This window comes from Protopterus annectens, chromosome 1.part2 (genome assembly GCF_019279795.1).
Source record: "Protopterus annectens isolate FY-2018-M chromosome 1.part2, PAN1.0, whole genome shotgun sequence".
In the NCBI taxonomy this organism is placed as follows: domain Eukaryota; kingdom Metazoa; phylum Chordata; order Ceratodontiformes; family Protopteridae; genus Protopterus; species Protopterus annectens.
The window spans coordinates 158778289-158801387 of record NC_056727.1 but is presented as its reverse complement, the minus strand read 5'-3'; the positions used below and the strand labels follow the sequence as shown (position 1 = coordinate 158801387).

Here is a 23099-nt window from a genome sequence, read left to right as displayed (position 1 = left end):
ATGCTCTCTGGTACTGTTCCAACCAATACCATGTAACATTTTTGCACATCAGCTCTCTCAAAGGCACTGTCATCTCACTGAAATCTGGTACATGCTTGCCTAAATAGTTGACAGTACCAAGAAAATATTGTAGAGCTTGAACATTATTTGGTGCTGGTATTTCAAGAATGGCTGCTTGCTTTGACGGTCCAAAGTCACAAGTCAGAGCTGGTAAATAAATGACCTACATATGTAATTTCTGGTAGTCTGAGTTTGCATTTCAGACACTCAGGGTCTTCCCTTGATTCAGCCTGTACAACAATATGATGGTTTTCACCTTCTCTCTCATACACTGCTGTTGCACACACAAACGAACGTTCTCTTTCAGTGGCCTCTGACCCAGCTAGATTTAGCAAAATTAATGCCCTGGTGTGCGTACCTTTGTCAAAATAAACTGCTTGTATAAAAATACTGTACCCTTGTTCAAATATTCTCCAGTTCTCTGCAATATTCTGATCACATACAAATGGTCCTGTTTGCAAAATGCCTCTGCCATATTAACATATACCAGTGAAGGCTTCTGAAAGTATGCACGAACACACACACACACACACACATATACATATGCCAGAAATTTATGTCAGTACTTGTAACTATGCCCAACGAGCCTCTGAATAACTGAACTTTGTGAAATAAGTCTCCTGGACACAAGGATACTCTTGAAATTACTTTTCTGTAAGAAATCACCTCTTATCAATGTAAGAAGTATTTCAAAATAACTGCACTATGTGAATAAACTAGGCAGAATAAGCTCAGGACAAAAACATTTTGAAGTGATTGCATTTTGTGAACAACAGTAAACAGCACACTGAAACTTTCCCAAAATGGCTATACTTTGTTAAATAAACTCTTTACAGTGCAAGAAACACTCTGTAATGGTGGCACTCTAAGAACAGACACACCCAGCACAAGAAACTTTTTGAAATGGCTGCATTTTGACTGCACTTTGTGAAATAGTTGCACTTTGCACACAATAAACTCTTTGGAATAAACTCACAGTAATAAGCACACACTGTAAGCAATTTTACACACTTTGAGATACTTCAAATAACTCCAGTTATGCCCTGAATAGCTTCAGTCCATGCAAAACAGTAGTTTATGCCAAAACAATGTACTTTGCCAAAAAACATGCAGTCGTCTTGCTTTATTTATGCTTAATGTGCCCTTTTTTTTGCCATTTATATTTGTTTTGCTCGTTTAATCTTTTTTCATGCCCATTGTATTTATCAGGCTGTGGATGGTAATTCATTACTGAAACTAAGCTGAAATTCCTTAAGATTCCAAGAGCAGGATAAGCTATCTCTTACACTTATTTCATTGAATTGCATTTCTGTAATGTTTATAATTGTGCTATACAGTTAATCTATTACATTTTGCACTGTTATAAAGCTTTTTTACTGTTTCACTGCATTTATGTACTGTTTTATACTGTTTTAACTGTATTTTTCATTGTTAGATACTGTTTCATTGCTCTAATTGCACGTTTACTGAATTACTTAACTGTAAATTGCTTCTTCATACTGAGAGTTGTATTTTCTGTTTGTGAGTGCTCTATCTGTGCTTTTCTGTGCATTTTTGATTTTTTTTAGGTTTCTGTGTTCTAGTCTAGTCTGTTTGCAGTTAAAATCATTCTCTAGAGTCTGCTTGCTCCTTGATCTGTTTAAAACTTTCATTTAGTGGCTACAGCTAGTAGCTGTAATAGTTTTAGTTCCCCCCCCTCTATTGTTGTGGTGTTCTTATACTTGGTGGCTTTGCAGTTGGCCGCCCATACTCTATATTTGATCTGGGACACTCCTCCCAGTCTGGTGTCTTTAGTTCATTCAATCTAATAGAGAGAGAACATTTGCGAAGGCCAACCCACTCAGATTCTTAACATTGAATTAACTTCTGTTCCAGCTTTCTCCATTTCCACTTTACTGAAAAAAATGTAAGCTTGTTTCCCCCCCTTTCCTGTAACAAGTCTAGTCCAGATACAGATTTGCTGTATCCAGGACTGTTTGTAAGTTCCTGAGCCCGCACACCCCCGCAGCTTAACTAGGGTTAAACTATTCCCGGCGCCATAAAGTCTGCTCTTTAAATTTTCCCTTACAACTAGCCAGCTTTTTAGTTTTAGCACTCAAGTCTGTTTCTTTGAGCTCGGCACTTGTTCAGAACTCATTGCAAGCACTAAATAAGCTAGAAATTACTACAGCACTCAACTTTCCACTTTCCTCACTTGTCTAGAGGAGAACAGTTTTTAGTACTTAATAAGCACCTATCCAGGCATGTCTAAAGGTCAGCTCCCGGTGTTTTCTCCTGTCTACCTGATTAATCTGGGCATCTTGGGGCAATGCAGCAATTGCCTCATGCACACAGACAACCCTCTCCTCCTACCACCCAACACTACAGCCTGTGAGAGATGCACTTATACAGCCAAACTGGAAGCAAAGCTCTCTTCACCAAAGACTGGACTAGACAGTCAAGAGGAAAAGGTAAACACTTGCACCTCACCACACATCACATAGTACCTCAAAACCTACACCACCAAAACATACACATAGAGCACAGACCACACGCCTACATTTACAGAGGCTCTCATTAAAAATCTGCCCAAATAACCGAGACCTCCAAAGCAGAAATGTAAGCAACCTCCACCCCCCCAAAACAACCTAAATGACACACAGCCCACAAACTCAGTGTGCCACTCAACTACAGCCCATAAGGCATAACGTATCCAACACTCTAGTCATAAGTGACTCTATAGTCAGGCACACTGATTTTCCACTCACCAGGCTAAACAAAGAGAAAGTTACTGTCAGCTGCCTGTTGGGTGCCAGGATCCGCCACATAATGCACGCACTCAGGTCACTCCACAAGTACAAATATGACTCTGTCATTGTCCATGTTGGTGTGAATGACCCGAGACATATCTCCCTGGACTACATGAAGAGAGACATGGAGGAGCTCTCCGATCTTGTAGCCCAGGCAGATATGACCCTAGCCCTGAGTAGCATCCTGCCATCATCCATAATTATACCACAGTATAAGAACAAAATGATCGACTTCAACTATTGGCTAAGTTTCTGGTGTCATTTTAAGGGAATCCAGTATCTGTCTGCCTGGGATGACATGATCGACAGACCACGATGCTTTGCAAGAGATGGCCTGCACCTGTCGCCCTTGGGATTCCAGATACTGGCAAAGGCTCTTGCCACCCCTATAGTGCCTTTTATAGGCAAGGTTCAAATGACAAATTCACCACCGTAACAGGCACAAGCAAGCAAAATCTGAGGGTAATGCTACTCAATGCTAGAAGTCTAAACCTCAAAATGCATTCACTTGAGGCACTCCTTAAAATGGAGAACATCAACATCTGTGCAGTGACAGAGACCTGGTTCAAAGCTCCAGAGAGCACCCCTGCATTATCAGGCTATAATTCATACCACACCTTTCGGCCACCTAACCCGGACTGAAACACTAAAGGTGGAGGCATGTCCATATTCATTAAGGATGTCCACACCTCCAAGCTAGTTGCTCAGCATAATGCATCCGATTTATGCAAGTGCAACTAACTCTAGGCAAGACCGCAATCCAAATTGTAGCTTAGTACAGACCCCCCACCAGGCACGAGGATTTCCACTCCTCTTTTGTTGATACACTGGAAAATATTAGGGTACAACCCAACACCCTAATAATGGGTGATTTCAACTACCCCACCATTAAATGGGAAAACTACTCCTGTACCAACTCTTTTGCTCAACGTTTTCTGTTATTCATAAATTCCAACGTCTTGGATCAACTTATCCACACCCCCACCAGAGGCAGCAATATCCTAGACCTGGTAATCACACCAGAGGTCAGTTCCTCGTTGTTCAGATCCAACCACAAGCTAATCACCCTAGACATCCACATCACGCCCCCACCCCCCATTAGGGAAACAACCTTAAAGAATTTCTCCAAAGCCAACTTCACGCTTCTTAAGACAGAACTGGCAAACTTCATGACACCCATGCAGATGGACAATTAGAGGTACGACTGCTGAATCCTACACAAATACACTTTATAAGCACTTACATGAGTGCATGGATCGTGCTATCCCTAACAGAACCAAGATGCTATCCTCCAAAGAAAGGAAGCCAATCTGGTGGTCTTCTGCCATAAACAAACTCTACAACAGAAGAAAGAAACTGTTGCAAAAAAGAGTAAAATCCCATGATTGGAGGAACTCCCTGGTCAGCCTCAGTAAGAAGCTGAGATCCCTCATAAAATCCTCCAAAGCTAGTTATGAAAACAAAATCACCACAAAGCATTCTATAGCTATGTCAAGAATCTCAATGGCAACACTCAGATCAGCTCCGAGTTACAGCACAATGGCACTAAATATACAGAACCAACGGATATTGCCAACATCCTGGCAGATAGGTTCAGTGCTAACTTTACCCCCACTCTCATCCCCCCTCTCACCCCCTAAAGGGCCCATCTCTATACCGGAAGAATGCAAAGTTTCTGTAATCATGGCTGCAGAGGTAAAAACCTCACTCTCCAAAACCAAGAACACACCATCCATGGGACCTGACAACATCCCAGGCTGCATTCTACATGAACTACAGAATGAAATGGCACCCCACCTAAGTACCATGTTCAAGCATAGCCTCACCTCAGGCTTTGTGCCCACTGAATGGCGCACTGCGACAGTTATCCCCACTCCACAAAGTGGGCAGCCACGACAGACCCCGGTGACTACTGCCCCATAATCCTGATGAGCCTGGTCTGCAAGGTCATGGAACGTATCATCATGGAACTCATAAACAAAGACATTGGTAATCTCCAAACTCTGGACCCCACACAGTTCAGGTTTGTAAAAGGCAGATCTTGTCTCCAAAACCTGAGAGACTCCTTTAAAGCAGTCACCAAAGCCATAGATGAGGGTAACGTGGTTCACACAGCCTATCTAGAGCTCACCAAGGCTTTCGATACCATCCCCCACTCTGGAATTATAGATAAACTCACTAAACTAGGTATAAATCCCTATGTCACAAGACAGGTTGCCAACTGGCTTACTGACAGAACCCACACTGTGAAAGTAGCAGACTCCAAATTCGACTTCAGACCAGTGACAAGTGGAGTAACACAGGGTTCGGTCCTGGGTCCTCTACTTCTCTGAAGTACAGGCTAACACAGAAGGTCTTTGGCTAACAAAGTTTGCAGATGACTGCAAACTAGGAGCCATAATCGAAACTTCTAATGATGTGGACATCCTACAAAATGGCCTCACTGAGACAGATGCCTGGTGTCAAAGCCATGGCCTCAAGCTCAATGCCAAAAAGTGCATTGTCATCCCCTTTGGTAAAAACTCTGTACCCATGAACTACCACATAGGCGGTAGTCTACTTAACACTGAAAGTGTGATAATCACATCGCCACAGTGGTCAAGAAATCCTTCTACGTAGCACATCTCATCACAAAAGGTTTCTCATCCAGAAATAAAAAGAGGTCATTGTTTCCCTCCACTCATCATTCATTAGACCCATTATAGAGTACAACGCCCCTTTTGGTATGTACCTCACAAGACATCTACAACAACTGGAAAGGCCGCAGAAATACCTCACAAAGAGGATTACTGGACTCAAACAGATGCCCTACGCAGACAGTCTAAAAAAACTCCAGCTTTACTCCGTCGCATATCGCCTACTCAGAGGCGATCTCTGCCTAACATACAAAGCTATGTCAAACCCAGAGCTGTTAGACATGCTCCGCTTAAAGAAATTCCAATCCCTCCGAGCTACATGCTCTAAGGACCTAAACCTTGTCACCATAATAAACAGAACATGCTGGAGGGACAGATTCCTGTCCCAGAGACTTCCCATACCCTGGAACAGACTACCTATGTCAAACAGACCTCCTCATTAGCACTCTTCAAGAAAAACCTTGATGATTGGATGGAAAATAGGAAATTCTCCCCGGGGATCACATCTTTGGCTCTGCTTGACAGGGTCACAAAAAATAATTTTCTTGGGTGGCAAAAGCCAGGGTACCTTTTTGGCTAGGGCCACCAGCCTAGTACCTACCTATAAACCTATTATACTTTTCTTGTGTTCGTTTTACTTTAAACATGCTCGTTTTGCAATTCTGAGGTAATTCCAAACCCCTTATGTGCTTTTCTGATAATTGTTTTATCAAATAAATTAATTTTAAACATCTCATTAACTTTTCTGTGCCTTTTTGCTTGTTTAATAATCCATTTCGTGTTCTTGTAATGCTCAGTTTTATCTTCTTTAATAAATAAATTGTTCATGCAAGTTTTCATTACCTTTAATTAGTTTCTGGCACTTTTTTGTACCCGGTTCTCTTAGTTTACCTACACTGTTAACTCTGTACCTCATCGCTCTGAAAAGTAGTCTCTGGAATCCTGGTTCTGACACCATGTCGCTTGTCCAGTCAGGATAAAACAGGCAAGCATTCATGGGATCTGTTCAAGCAGCTTTATGATGTACAAAGACATAAGGATTGAGGCTTAATAACGTTAACCTAGATAAACTTATAAACAAACTACCTATCACACTCTTACATGCTCATTCTCAAAATGTCACAGACATTAGCACGTGCTGTCCTTGAAACACTTCTAAAAGGTACAAAACACACACTATTTTACACCAGTCTTACATGGGCAAGAATGACAAGTGGTGTAAAACTGCAAATCCCCTCGCAGATACATTGTGCCTGAATATTCCCATGGTGCTCTCAGTCCATCATCTTAATTACTGGTGCTACTGTCATCTGACTAACTTGTATGTACACTGCTGCATTTCCATGAAGCCTACTGAGAAATTTGAGACTTTATTAACTAGACATGCATATACAGTGCACTTCTAAAAAGCTCTGTCTGTTGAGCTCATCATACTGTCAACAACAATGCTACATGTAGGTTAAGAGAAACATACCTCATATCTAATACTAGCAGAACAAGAGGCATCTGCCCATAATCCTAAAATTGCTGATATCTACATGCTGGCATGTCTTAATGGCTGTTATAATTTGACTGGATCTATCTCTAACCAAATGCCAAAAAGGGTTATATGTTAAAATGCTGAACTGCAGACATTCAGCATGTGTGCTTTGTGTACATCCATGGCTGAACACGAAAAATGCGAACTATACATGTGCATATACCTATCAGACTTGTGAGATGCACTTATATATCCAAATTGGAAGCCATGGACTCTCCAGCCAAGACCGGAATAGCTGGTCCAGAGGAGAAGATCAACACTTTCACCACACCACATGGAACACATAGCCCCTACAGAATACACACCAGCACTGTCTTCACATAAAAACACAAACACACTTACCTTTGTGGTGGCTCTCAATAAAAATCTACCCAAACAGCAAAGACCTCCAAGGCAGAAAGCACCCGACCGCAACACAACACTAATCATGAGACACACAACTCTCCTAAACAGTGTGCCACTCAACCAAAGCCCCTAAGGCAAAACAGCATGCCCAACACACTAGTCATATGTGACTCGATAGTGAGGCACACTGATGTCCCACTCATTAGGCTGAATAAGGAGAAAGCAACAATCAGCTGCCTGTCAGGCACCAGGATCCACCATATAACACACACACTCAGGTCCCTCAACAACAGGTACAAATATGACTATGACATTGTACATGTGGGTGGGAATGACCTGAGACTTACCTCCCTGGACTACATGAAGAGACATGGAGGAGCTCTTGGATTATGTAGCACAGGCGGGTATGACCCTAGCCCTGAGCAGCATCCTACCATCACCCAGAATACCACCACAGTACCAGCAGAAAATCATTTATTTCAACAACTGGCTAAGTTTCTGGTGTCATTCTAAGGGGATCCAGTATCTGTCTGCCTGGGATGACATGATTGACAGGCTTCGATGCTTTGCCAGAGATGGCCTGCATCTGTCACCCCTGGGCTTCCGGATAGTGGTCAAGGCTCTTGCCACCCCTATAGTGCCTTTTTAGGTGGTGTTCCAAAGACCAAATTACCACCATGACAGATACAAACAAATGCAATCTGAGAGTCATGTTGCTCAACGCTAGAAGTCTAAATCCTGAAATGCACTTGCTCGAAGCACTGCTTAAAATGGAGAACATCGACATTTGTGCTGTAACAGAGACCTGGTTCAAGGCAGTAGAAAGCAAACCTGCACTACCACGCTATAACTCATTCCACACCTTTCGGCCCCAAAACTTGGACCGAAGCTCCAAAGGTGGTGGTCTTTCCATATTCATAAAGGATGCGCACACCTCCAGACTGGTAGCCCAACATAACACATCTGAGATACTTCAGGTGCAGCTAACATTGGGTAAGACAGCGATTCTGGTTGTAGACTGGTATAGGTCCCCAACCATGTCCCAAGACTCACACTCCATATTCCTAAGCACCCTGGAGAATATTAGGGTCCAAACTAACAGTCTCATACTGGGCGAGTTCACCTACCCCTCCATTAAATGGGAAAACTACGTGTGTACCAATACACTTGCCCAATGCTTTCTGGGATTCATTAATTCCAATGCTCTGGAACAGCTCATTCTTACCCTCACTAGAGGTAGCAACATCCTTGACCTGGTCATTACTAACATGGGCAACTGATGCTTTACACCAATAGTCAACTCCTCCCTGGTTAGATCTGACCACAAACTAATGACCTTGAAATCCACATCCCTCCCATCCCACCCCACCAAGGTAACCACCATGAAAAACTTCTCCAAAGCTAATTTTGGGCTACTAAAAATAGAGTTGACTAACTTCACGGCACCCATGCAAATGGAGAATAGTTGCATGACCACTGAATCATACACCAATGCACTGTACGAACACGTACACAAATGCGTGGATTTCACCATAGCCAATAGAACCAAGACGCTCTCCTCAAAAAAAGTAAGCCGATCTGGTGGTCCTCTGCCATAAACAAACTCTACAACAGGAGGAGGAAACTGATGTGGAATAAGGCGAAGTCCCAAGACTGGAAAAACTCCCTTATCAGCCTTAATAAAAGGCTGAGATCCCTCATCAAATCCTCTAAAGCTAGCTATGAAAATAGAATTGCAGCAGATAGTAGACAACCACAAGGCCTTCTATAGTTATATAAAGGATCTCCACAGCAATACCCAGATTTGCTCTGAGCTACTGCACAATGGTATCTCCTATACTGAGCCAACAGTTTTGCCAATATACTTGCTGACAGATTCAGTGCTAACTTTACCCCTCTCTCCCCCACAAAGGGCCAATCACAATACCAGTAGATAGCCAAGTACATTATTTGAGCTGCAGGAAGAGCTGTCATACAGTGAATGTCTGTCATATGTTTATGTTGACAACATTTTTTGTGCTTGTTGATAGAGCCCATCTCCAAAGTGCCAACGGCTGCCTCTACTTGTATTTCTCAACTGTCCCGGATTTTTTCCTCATATTTTTTGTCCTGACCGCATGGTATTTTTTGATTCTTCTGAATCATACAAGTAAAACAATATTCGCTGTCATATGGTACTTGAACCCAAGACATTCAGCATACCACGCTTGTGTCACCTGCTTTGAGCCAACATAGAACTTCTGGACAGATGAGTATTGAGTTTTATTACTTCTGCTAGGAAACCTCCAGCATGGTGATTAAGATCAAATTTTAAATATCCACACCACAAATACAGAGCAAGCCCTCTGCTCATGCACTACTTGTAGAACAGAAAGGATAGTAACTCTCATTTGGGACTTGAGTCTTAGTCACGATGCTGCTGTACTTGCCCTAACATACAATCCTTCCTAATCCAAAACTCTGTTGTAGCTCTCATCCTAAAACTAAAATTCTGTTCCTAAACCCCTTTCCCCAATCCTACAACTCCATCACAACCCCTAACCTAAGAGTGTAACTAACCCCCCAAGAATTTACCTCAAAATATAGTAAAGTGAATCACCTACCAACCACACGCACACCTCACATTTTTTCTCAGACATGATGCGCTGTTGCACTTCTTGGCATAACATGTAGTTACACTACTTCCACGCAGCCTCCACCTACATACTATGAGCAACTATGGCCAAAATGCACATATTTACATTTATCAGAAAATGAAGAAATATGCATTTGCATTACTGCTTAAGTTACCAAGATAGAGCCTGCCCGTTGGAGAGAGGATGTACACTGCATGCAAAGTTAGGCTGGAGATGGGTTGAGTGACTAGTTCTGTTAATGTATGTGCAGGTAGAAGTGGTGATAAGTAATCTGTAAAAAGTTTTGTGTCTGTATATACTATGAACATGCATGACATTGCCACTTCATTACTGTCCAAGGCCAAGAATACAGCTTCTAGGGCATGACAATATCCCTAGCTGTGTTCTACATGAACTACAGAGTGAACTGGCACCTCACCTATGTGCACTGTTCAATCACAGCCTCATCTCAGGCTTTGTCCCTACCGAATAACACACTGCTACAGTCATCCCTCTCCACAAAGGAAGAGCAACTACAGACCTCAGGAATTATCGCCCAATTAGCCTGACAAGTCTGATATGCAAAGCTATGGAACGCATCATCATGGACCTAATAAATAAGGATATAGGGAATCTCCAAACTCTGGATCCCACACAGTTTGGTTTTGTGAAGGGTAGATCATGCCTGCTCAACTTGGTTGACTTCTTTGAGTCAGTCACCAGAGCTGTGGGTGAAGGCAAGGTGGTTCATGTTCATACAGCCTACCTTGATCTGGCCAAGGCCTTTGATGCCATTATCCACTCAGGAATCATAGAAAAACTCACTAAGCTAGGCATCAACCCCTATATCACTAGGTGGGTTTAAACTGGCTCCCAGATAGAACCCACAGTGTGAAAGTAGCTGACTCCAAGTCAGACTGCAGACCAGTCATGAGTGGAGTCCCACAGGGTTCGGTCTTGGGTCCTCTCCTGTTTGGTATCTACTTCTCTGAAGTCTAAACCAACACGAAGGGACTCTGGCTGACAAAGTTCGCAGACGATTGGAAACTGGGAGCTATTATTAATTCCTCAAATGATGTTGACATCCTACAGAAAGGCCTCAATGACAGGTGTCAGAACAATGGCCTTAAGCTCAATGCCAAAAAAATGTGTAGTCATCCCCCTTTGTAAAAACCCAGTTATTTATTTATTTATTTATTTATTTATTTAATTCCAGTTTGATAACCGGGGAGGTCCACTGGGCTCAAGGAGCCCGTTTTCAGTGGAGGCCCGAGGAGAAAAGCTCCATATTACATACAAGAAAATCAAACATAATTATTTAAAACAAATGCAAAATTATATACTGAGATATAGCAAAATACAATTGAAAAAAATGAATACTTCATGACATATATGTAGTTGCTTAGAGAGCCATTTGCACAGCATAAAGTTGAACTGAGGCAGTGGAATAAGCTGACAGATATTTAAAAACTATGAAGTTGTAAGTCTTCTGTTAGTAGTTGCAAAGACTGAATATTTGAAAGACAGAAGTCTAGGTTTAGTAGTATGTGGAAGAAATAAAGGAGGAAAGTGCAATGTGTACGAAGTATACATTCAAGGTTCTGGTGAAAGAAAAGAGGGGCAGCTGAGTAGTAGAGAGGGAGGTGGTTGTTTAGAAGAAAAAGAAATCTGGTGAAAGTAGAGAGAGGCAGTTGTTTAGTAGCAAAAGTGGAGTACACACGTCAGGGATGATTATAGTAGCTAGTTATCAGCATCTCTTAGCATGAACCTTATATCTAGGTAGAAAGGAAAGAGAAAATTTCCAGATAGGGAGAGAGAGTAGAGTTACAAAACTATGTACAGTATTTACATTATATACATTCAAGGTGTTGATGCTATATTACGTTAGATTCAGAGAGGGGAAGCTGTAGAGGAAAAACAGCAAGATGTAGAGGTACATGTGGAAGTACATGTATATGAGGCAATTAGCAGAATACGGGCATTAGCAGGATTAAGTAGGTAGGGTGCAATTACATTTCCAATTATGGGAGAGGTAGGAATGGAGCTGGGATTTGAAATGTTCAAAGTTTTTAGAGATTCGTAGTGAGGGTGGGAGAGAGTTCCATTTTTTGGCTAAGGAAAAGGATAGGAGAAATTGGCCAGCGGGACATTTTGGTTGGTATACAGAAAATAGATTTTGTTGGGCAGATCTCAGGGGTCTGTGAGGGGTTTAAGATGGCAAGATATTTGCTAGCGCATGGCATGCAGTAGGTTTAAAGATTAATTTGTGGGCTGTAGTGAGTTGGAGGTAGTCAAGGTAGTTGGGAAGCCCTAGCAAGTTTAGCATTTGGAGAGAGCTACAATGATGGGAGGAGTGGTTAGATTTAATAATGAATTCAGAGATTTTGTTGTAACAGATTTCTAGTTTTGCAGAGATGGTGGAAGAGAGGTTTGTTAGTAGTGGAGCACTGTACAGTAGGGATGGTAGTAAGTAGGTCATGGAGAGAGTTTGCCTTGTAGAAGGGGAGAGAAAGTAAGAGTTTCTGTACAGCATACCAAGTTTCTGATGAGTTTTCTTAATATTTAGTTGGATATGTGTATCAAATTTCAGGTGTTCATCAATGATAACCCCAAGAAGTTTTGCAAAAGGAACGACTTCTATAGTGGAGTTGGTATGGCTGATGATATTGAAGGATTGTTTGCTGAGAGAGATGGCTTTTGAGGGGGAGAAAAGAAGGATTTTGGATTTACTGGCATTAAGGGAGAGATGGTTTTGAAGCATCCAGTTCTCTGTAGTTGTAAAGGCCAATTGGGTTTTTGCCTGGTGCAAATTACCACATTATGGTAGTCCAATGAACACAGAATGCGTTAATAAGGGATCTGGGAACACAGGTTGACAGCAACCTCTCTTTTGACCACCACGTTGCCACTGTGGTCAGAAAGTACTTTTATGTGGCACATCTCATTACTAAGGGTTTTGCTTCCAGGAAGAGAGAAGTCATGGTCTCCCTCTACTCTTCCCTCATTAGGCCAATTATTGAGTACAATGCCCCATTTGGCATGTACCTCACTAGACACCTGCAACAACTGGAGAGGCCGAAAAGTACCTCACAAAGGGGATCCTAGGCCTTAAACACTTGTCCTACATGGACAAACTCAAAAAACTCCAACTATTCTCTGTCTCATATTGCCTACTTAGAGGCGATTTCTGCTTGACTTACAAAGCCATGTCTGACTCAGCTCTGTTAGAAATGCTATATCTAAAGAAATCCCAATCCCTCCCGAATCACGCTCAAGAGACCTCAACCTTATTACCACAATCAACAGAACATGCTGGAGGGACAGGTTCATAACCCAGAGACTGCCCATGCTATGACTAGACTTCCCATACATGTCAAGCAGAGCACCTCACTGGGCCTCTTCAATAGAAATCTTGATGAGTGGATGGGAAATAGAAAATTCACCCCAGGGATCACTCCAGTGGCTCTACAGAGGCATTAGGAACTAAGGTTGGGTGGCACGATGCCAGGGTAATCCTATGGGCTAGTCTTGTAAAGGCTCCAGGGCCATTAGCCTAGTACACACCTATAAACCTATACATGTACATACATACACATACACACACACACACACACACACACACACAAATACATATTGAGACCAGATGGCTTAATGGTTAAGGTGTTCGCCTCCCATGCACAAGGTACAAGGTTTGATCCTGATCTCTGACCAATGTCTATTTGGAGTTTGCATGCTCTGCCTGTGTCTCTGTGGGGTTCCTCCCATGTCCAAAAACATGCTAAGTGTATCCATCTCAAACTCACCAATGAATGGAGTGGGAAGCTGCACAAACTCTACATTGTGCCCTAAAGGGGAAAGAGTTGAAAAGACCAACAGCTTCTGACATTTACAATGGTGTGCAGTATCCTCAAGATAGAACACGGATCACAGACTGCACACTGTGGCTGGGCTAGCCACTCGATGGTGTAAAATATGGCTCTAGGTGATTTGGTCATGTTGACTAATGTCACCAAAAATCGCCATGGGTAGTTACCAGTGATAAGTGGGTTGAGGACCGGGCTTACTCTGACCCACGCCAGGGACCCTTGTTAACAGTGGGAGGGGTATATGTGCACTTATTGGCCCGTGTGTGCCTGTCATAAAGCCCAGCAGCCTTGGGTCAATAAGCTACTGTCTGGCCAATGTCTAGTTGCCCAGCCTGGGTTACCTGGGAAAGCTCTGTTGAGCGAAAGTTGGACGTAAATCCAATCAACCTGCCAAACATGACATGAGAGTTGCTATGCTTAATGTAGATTGACTGACAGGGCACAGCTTGGAAGTGGATGACATGAAGATATGGAGGAGGCTGGACATCCTATGTATCCAAGAGACGAGATAGAAGGGTAGTGCAGCAAAGCCACTTGGCTTGGGATCCAGACTTTACTACTCAGGTGGGGAAACGGGCGAGAAATGGTGTAGGAATTGTGGTGAGAGAGAGGCTTCAGAAGGCAGTGAGGGATATCATCAGAATTAATGACAGACTCATGGCAATCAGACTCCAGTGTAATGACACAGCAGTATCCACAATCTCAGCAGGGTTGTGATAGTGAGGAAATTAGTGCAATCAGACAGCAGGTGCAGGACCTTCTAGATAAAGCAGGACAACATGAATTGTTGTTGATAATGGGTGACTCGAATGTACATATCTGGACAGACAGAACAGGGTACGAGAACTGCCTGGGTCCACATGGATGGGGCAACAGGAATAAAGAAGGAAAAGCCACTCTAGATGTCTGTCTGGCAAATAACTTGATAGTAGCCAAAACATGGTTCAGTAAGAGAGACAGTCACAAGATCACATACAAGAGTAGCCAACATGCAACTCAGGTAGACTTCCTCCTAGTAAGGAAAAAGCATTGGGGTAGAATCCATGATTGCAAAGTCATTCCCAGTGAAACAGTCGGCCAAGAGCATAAACCATTAGTTGCCACAGTCAGCTGCAAGCAATGGTCAGAGAAGGCTCTAAGGTCAAGAGGCCAGGCTGAAGACTTGGAAGTTGACTAGAGAGAAAGTACAGCAGTTCAAGGAATTACTCAGGGCTCTAGCACCCCAAAAGGAGGAGGAAATAGGTGGAGTTGAAGAAGAGTGGCGGCGCCTAAAAACAGCATGTGTTAGGACTACAGCAAAGATATGTGGCCAAGCCAGGTATGGAAATAAGGTACATAAGGAAAGCTGGTGGTGGAATGCAGAAGTCCAGGAGGTCATCAAAAGAAAGTAGGAGTGCAGGAAGAAACAGGAGATAGAAAAGACTGACCAGGCTAGGAAGGACTACTGATAGACTAACAAAGAAGCTAAGAAAGTTGTTGCAATAGCAAAGAATAGGCCATTGGAGGAACTCTACTAACTTCTGGAAAGTGACTCAGTAAGGGGCACAAAGAAAGTATATCAGGTTGCAAGGCAAAGACAGAAAGATAAAGAAGATAGTCAGACACCCTTCATAAAGGATGCCAGCAACAACCTGCTCAGCAGTACACTGGACAAATGAGTATATCCAGCAGCCTCTGAATGAAGAAACCCCCCACAGAAGCTGTACTGCCCCAGAAACAGCCTACAACGAAAGAGGAAGAAGAGGAGTCCACCTTAGAAGAAGTAAGAACAGCACTAAGGAAGATAAAGTCAGGGAAAGCAGCAGGCTCAGATGAGGTCACAGCAGATATGATAAAGATGCTGGGTGAGATAGGGGAGAAATGCCACCCGAGGGTACTAATAGCAGTGTAGAGAGAAAGGCCTATCCCAGATGACTGGAGAATAAGCATACCCATGCCAGTGTACAAGAACAAAGGGGACATCCACAACTGTGGGCAGTACAGAGGCATCAAACTCCTACCACACTGCATGAAAGTTCTTGAGAGGGTGATTGATAAATGGATATGCAAAGTGGTAGAAGGTAAGATGGGAGATGATCAGTTTGGATTCAGACCAGGATGCAGCACAATTGACCCAATGTTGCATTGAGACAGATACTTGAGAAGAAGCTAGAAATGAGGAGAGAGTCCAACTGGGCATTCTAGACTTGGAGAAAGCATACAAGTTCTCAAGAAAGCTGATCTGGGCAGTACTGCAGTGATATGAAGCCCTAGAAACACTGGTAGAATTAGTGCAGGCTATGTACAATGACCCAATAACTCAAGTACGAACAAATGTCCAGCCTCACAGAAGGGTTCCCAGTGGGACTAAGTGTACACCAGGGTTCAGCTCTGAGCCCACTGCTGTTCATACTGGTAAACAGGTTGGAGGGGACAGATAAACAAAGCTGCTGTATGCAGACGATGGTGGCAGTACAAGCAGACTCTGAGCTAGAACTTCAGCAAAGGATAAGAGAACGGAATGCAAATCTGAAGGCACATGGGATGAAACCAAGCACAGATAAGATGGTGGTAATGGCAGCAAATTAGGGAAATCAGAAGAAGCTGAGAACAGAGATAGAAGGGAAGATAGTTGAACAGGTAAACAGCTTCAAGTATCTGGGAGGGGTGGTTGAGGAGAAGGGTTGTCTGAATGAAGAGGTTAAAGCTAGAATTAGAGGTGCTGCAGCCAACTGGCATAGAGTATCAGGTGTAGTCTATGACAGAAGAATGCCAAAGAAGCTGCAAAGTAAGGTCTACAAGAAGTAGTGCAACCAGTACTACTATATGGCACAGAAACCTGGTCAGTAAAGGCAGAACAGTTGAAGAAGCTAGAGGAGATGGAAATGAAGTGCCTGAGAAAGGTGATAGGATGCACACTGTGGGACAGACGAAGAAATGAGGACACAAGAGCAGAGGCCAAAGTAACTCCAATTGCAGAAAAGATCAAGGAGAACAACTATGGTGGTTTGGGCACATGTGTAGAAAAGCAGAAGACAATCGGGTGAGGAAGATTTGAGACAGAAGAAGGTAAGAGGAAGTGAGGACAACCAGCAAAGAGGTGGATGGATTGTGTGAAAGAAGATCTGAGACAGTCAGGCATGAGTGTTGAAGAAGGCAGGAGTGTGGCATTGAATCGAGAGAGTTAGCGACAGTTAACATGGTACCCTGACCCCATGTAGAAAAAAATGGGAAAAAGGGGGCTGATGATATACATTTATATATATATATATATATATATATATATATATATATATATGTATATGTATATGTATATCTGCACACATTTTATGCACACACATGCATATATATATATATATATATATATATATATATATATATATATATATATATATACTTAGATAAAAAGAAAATAAAACCAAAACATTTTGTTTCATCTTAAAAAAACTGATTTATAAAATTCTAGTTTATTTTAAACTCCTTTCACTATACTGGCACCCCCAAATTTAGATCAGAGATGGTAGTAATAACTAAATTTAGTTTCTTTGCTTGCCTTTGAATGAGACTATAACTTGGATAGTCCCTATAATGTTTTCAAAGCAATCCTATAGTCTACTTATTATGACATGTTCATAACGTTCCACGTCTTTGCATATTTTGCATTATTCATCACAGACAATGCAGCACTTACCCACTTCCAACAATTCAGCTTCAGCATTCAGTCTTAATGTTCATATTGTAGGAGACACTTGGGACGTCTATTCTTTCCAGAATATGCAAAGAATCCAGTAAGTCACAATGTTCTCCCTCAGCTGGCTCCAGTAAATGGCATAAAATATATTTTATATGGTAATCCATTTAAACCTTTTAATCATCCATTGCTTGATTGGTATTGTTTACAGAAGTGAAAAAAAAAAACTATGCAGTCCACAATTGCAATATTAATATTTTTAAATCTGCAGTCAGGCAATTGACTTCCAGGCTTCTAGCTCATCTACAGCATGTGACATCCTTTGCAGATTACTTCAGTGTAAGGTATGCACTGGAATTCAGATCTCTGCATTTCTGCTTCCTGCTGAGATACTTATTTTGCATGCTTAATCAAACCCCAAAACTTCTGCGATCTGCTTCTTATATTTAAGCAGTTTCACTTTTTTAATGCAGGTCTTCTCACTTAGTTGTAAATATAATTATTTATGCCGCAGATCAGGCATTTCTCCACATTGCTTGTAAAGTTTCTCCACAGTTATAGTCCTGAGCTGACTTACTCACTGCAGTAAAATATTAAAGAACAGAGTTCTTAGCTTTCTGATTGACAGAATAAAATCTGAAGTACATAGCAACCTAACCAGCTCTTCAGACATTTGTCTTGTTTTTGTGGTTGAAGTAGAGCCGTTCGTAAATGATATGCTTGTGCTAATGTGACTTTAACACAGACTTCTTTTTCTCTGATGGTTCAGTACAAATGGCAAAAATAAAGATGAAAACTTAATAATACTATATGGTAGCATTCCCATTTTTGATTTTGGAGCTAAATGGTGCTGCACCACGGGTACTTCCAGTTTCTGGAAATAATGAACAATGGACCACACAAATGTTATTGCATAGCTCTTAAAATGTTATGGCAATTGCATAAGAGATGCTGCACATCTTGGCTACAGCTCTAGACTTCTTTGCTCAATAAAGAGGGGCAAAGCGAATAATGAGTAGAAAACCCATTATTGTTACTCATACCTCTCAAGTAACCTCATTATGATGAATGTTCCTCATTTTGAGTCTTAAAAGTCCACATTCCTCACTATTCAACATTTAAAGGACGTTACTCATTCCGTATTAAGATTTTTTTTTTTCTAATTAATGTCATGGACAGCCAAGATGTGTTCTGCAATAATCAATTTTACTTCTACCATATTTAATGGGAGTAAATAATTTCAGGTGATAAAGGAAAATACTGGACTTTGCATAACCATGTCACTCAGTATTCCGGATTTGCACTTAAGTGCATTCCAAGGCTCTCCATTATCGTCCAGTTTCTCTGATGCCTTTTTTGGTCAAGTTCAAGTCCTTGGTGTTGATTTGTACTACTGTCCCAAAAGCACTAGAGAAATAACAGCAAAAGTGACTCATCTTTAATTCAAACAGCAGCATCTGTATTTTCAATATACATTATGAAAGAAGTTAAGCTTATTAAAATAAGATTAGACAAGATAATAAAAGGAATACTTGTTTAAAATAGACACTATGCCTTCCCATTATAACTTTAGTTCATACTTTTGGGTTAGCAATGTGACCTAGTCTGCAGCAAGTTTCAAGCTCACCCCTCTCTGCAGTACCACACAACTACACAGCTCCTAATTTCTTTGCTCAAGAATCTGAGGCAAAGACAAAAATGATGAGAAGACAAAGGCACAAATTAAGGGACATTTTGAAAATGACTCCAATTCACTTAAAAGGTGATAAAAACAACACGCTTTCCATCAATATGTTCTTACTAAACTATAAGAAATGTGCACTGGCATTGCAGACTGTAGTCCTCACTTATTTACCAAAAAAAAAAAAAAAAAAAAAAAAAAAGGAAAAGAAAACGACCAACAACATGTGCCAAATTCAGGGGCAAATTCAGTACGTGTGTGCCTTCAGTAAGGCTAGGACAATGCAAACTACATTGCATTGTATCACAGACCACCTCATAAAGAGGTGTAACAAACAATTTCCATTTTGTAAAAACTGACACGTCTCAAAGTGCTACCCCCAGCACTTAAAAATGTAAGTAGCACGTTCAGCTGTTCCCGCTAAAACTAACAAAGATATTGTGTTTTAATTAGCAATATTGTACCTGCCATTGGATGCATTCATTTAGACATTTGTAAACATAATACGACCTGAAAAGGCCGTACTGATGTGACGCTCTGAAAAATAACATACTCAGTAAAGTACAAAGAATGTCTCCTGGCTACAACCTTGACCTCGCAATTTACCGTTTACACAGCCTAGACACCTATACCTGATTACTAGCTGCAAATTTACATTATCCCACCCACCAATTTAATAAACCTGTAAGTACGTTTGTACTCCATACCACCACGCTGACAGTTAGTGTGGTGTATTCAATGGACTGTGTTGTCTTGCCTTAGCTAGTGCTCTTTGGGGGCGGGGGAAAGTGCATGACGCAAGGGCGTGAGACAGGAAGTTGTTGTGTACTGTATGTATGCTGGCCGGTCATTAAAGTTTGGAGTTGGTACCAACTGCACACAGTTGTCCCGCGTCTTCTTTCTATGGTAAAAGAATACGACATGGTGTCAGAAGTGCTGTGTGGCTGTGCCTGGGCGTGCTGACCTCTTGCTGAAGATCGTACGAGTGGCCAAGTGACGTGGAGAGCGGACATGTCGGACGACGAGAATGGTCGGCAGCCACGTGCTAGAATCAACATGGCGGCTAGTGCTCCCAATGCTACATTCAGTATTCATCCGCCAGAGCCCTTTGACTTCTCCAAACCCCACGAATGGACACGATGGATTCGCCGGTTTGAACGGTTCCGGCAGGCCAGTAATTTATCTTCCAACCCAGAGGGGAACCAGGTGAACACCCTGATATACTGTATGGGCGATGAGGCCAACGATGTCTTGAGAGGCCTCAAGCTAACCGAGGCAGAGCATCAGGAGTATGCCAAAGTGAAGGAGGGTTTCGAAAGATTTTTTATTGTCAAAAAGAACATTGTTCTGACGTGCACGATTTAACATGCGAAAACAAGAACTGAACGAGACTGTTGATGGTTTTGTTACTGCCCTGCATGCTTTAGCCGAACATTGCAGTTATGGGACGCTGCACGACGAGCTTATAAGGGATAGAATTGTTGTGGGCTTAGCAGACACCAGACTGTCCGAGCGAATGCAGATGGAGAAAGAGTTGGACTTAGAGAGAGCTGTAAATATGGCCAGACAGTCGGAGGAGGTCAAGAAGCAGCAAACGGCCTTGCGGTGCGACAGTACCGCCCTGCAGTATAACGTGAATACTGTGCAGACACCACTGGACGCCAGGCGCAGGCCAGAGGCCTCGAAAAGTTGGGGTAAGCCTTTGGCACCGATTTTTCAGCGCCAGACGCAAAAGAGTAAAGACGCCCCGAGCTCGCAGTGTTACAGGTGTGGGGGGCCATTTCACCATAGACTCCTATGCCCGGCGATTGCTGCAAGATGTCGCTCGTGTGGGAAGAAGGGCCACTACCAGCGGGTCTGCCGACAGTTCAAGGCGGTGCAGAGTATTGAGGAAGATGAGGAGCCGGGTGGCGTGAAGAACAGGGGTTCTTCCTTGGTTCTGTCTCCTCCGGGAACCATTCCTGGATTGTGGAGGTGAAAATACAGGGCACACCTATGACTTTCAAGCTTGACACGGGGGCGGATGTTACTGTTATCTCCAAGTCAGACCTGCACAACTTGTTCAGTGGAAAGAATGCTCCTGTGCTCCAGCAGCCGGAGAAACCCTTGTTGGGTCCTGGAGGGATGCCACTGGAGGTTACAGGATCCTTGGAGCTTCAGCTTGGCTATGGACAAAGACAGACATGTGAGAAAGTGTACGTTGTAAAAGGACTCCGCATGCCGCTTTTAGGCCTTCCTGCTATTTTGGGGCTGGGCCTCCTGAAACGTGTTGATGCTATCACCATGGAGTCTTTGAAGACCTCATACCGGACTTATGCTCTGGGTTGGGGGTAGTGCAAAGTACCACATAAAGCTTCAGCCAAAGGCGGTGCCATACTCTCTGAAGACTCCCAGGAGGATACCACTGCCATTGATGGGGAAAGTGAAAGAGGAGTTAATGAGGATGGAGGCTGGGTGTCGTTACCAGAATGGAAGAACCTACTGATTGGTGTGCAGGCATGGTGGTAGTCCCAAAGAAAGACAGTAACAGACTGAGACTATGTGTAGACTACACTAAGCTAAATGAATACGTATGCAGGGAAAGGTTCGTGCTGCCCTCGGTTGAGCAGAGTCTTGGGATGCTCGCTGGGGCGAAGGTGTTTAGCAAACTGGATGCAAATATGGGATTTTGGCAAATTCCTTTGTCAGAGGAGTCGGCGCTTACCACATTCATAACCCCTTTTGGGCGTTTCCGTTTCAATCGCCTTCCCTTTGGCATTAATTCTGCACCTGAACACTTTCAACGCATGATGGCAGAGGTCATTGAAGGCTTAGAGGGTGTGATTTGTCACATGGATGATGTGTTGGTCTGGGGCGTTGCCAGGAGGAGCACGATGCCCGGCTTCACGCGGTATTAAAGAGACTGGAAGAAGCAGGTATTACGTTGAATGTAGGGAAATGTGACCTGTCGAGGGCACAGTGACTTTCTTGGGCCATGTCATTACGAATGCTGGTATAAGCCCGGACCCAAGGAGGACCGCGTCCATCACGGAGATGGCGGCACCTGCTACAGTAGGAGAACTTAGGAGTTTCCTGGGCATGGTGAATCAGGTGGGAAGTTCATCCCTCATTTGGCTGAGAGGGACAGAGCTTTGAGAGACTTATTATCAAAAAGGAACAGCTGGTACTGGGGTGGGGACCAGGAAAAGGCATTCAAGGACTTAAAAGAGGCAATCGCCTCACCTCCAGTTTTGGCTGTGTATGACCCGGAGAGGGATACGAAGGTTTCCGCGGATGCTTCTTCCTTTGGGTTAGGGAGTGTGTTGCAGCAACAATGGGAGGACGGCTGGAGACCCGTGGCATATGCATCAAGGTCACTCTCACCCACAGAGCAACGATACGCACAGGTTGAGAAAGAGGCCCTAGCGTCTACCTGGGCATGTGAACGCTTTCGAGATTACCTATTAGGCAAATCGTTCTGTCTAGAGACTGATCACAAACCCCTGGTTTCATTGCTGGGAGGTCAGGCGCTGGATCTTCTACCGCCCAGAATCCAACGCTTTAGGATGAGATTGATGCAGTTCTCATACACGGTGCAGTACGCTCCAGGGAAATCACTGTGGGTGGCAGATGCCCTGTCACGTTCTCCACTTAAAACCAAGCTAACCCCGGAGGAAATGGAGTTAATGGAGGACACGGATATTTACGTGAACAGTATTGTGGAAAACATGCAGGTGAAGCCATCCTTCCTCCAAACACTACGGGAGCAGCTGAAAGCGGACAGTGTGTGTGCGCGGGTCATGGACTTGTGCAGCCAGGGGTGGCCGCTGTATGCGAACCAGGAACCCTTACTGAAGAGCTACTGGCCAGATCGGTCCACACTAACAGTGAAAGATGGGTTGCTTTTAAAAGATTCGC

The 23099-nt window shown here is 43.0% G+C and overlaps 1 protein-coding gene across 2 annotated transcripts in view; it reads right to left on the bottom strand.

Moving 5' to 3' along the window:
* Nucleotides 1–23099, bottom strand: part of BBS10 (Bardet-Biedl syndrome 10) — a 196268-nt gene that overhangs the window by 171122 nt on the left and 2047 nt on the right. The window contains exon 2 of one of the 2 annotated variants that reach the window (XM_044055370.1): nt 17522–18928. The exons of the other annotated variant lie outside the window; for it this stretch is intronic. The gene's annotated coding sequence lies outside the window, so the exon portion shown is untranslated. The remainder of the gene's footprint in view (nt 1–17521; nt 18929–23099) is intronic. 2 annotated transcript variants of the gene reach the window in all.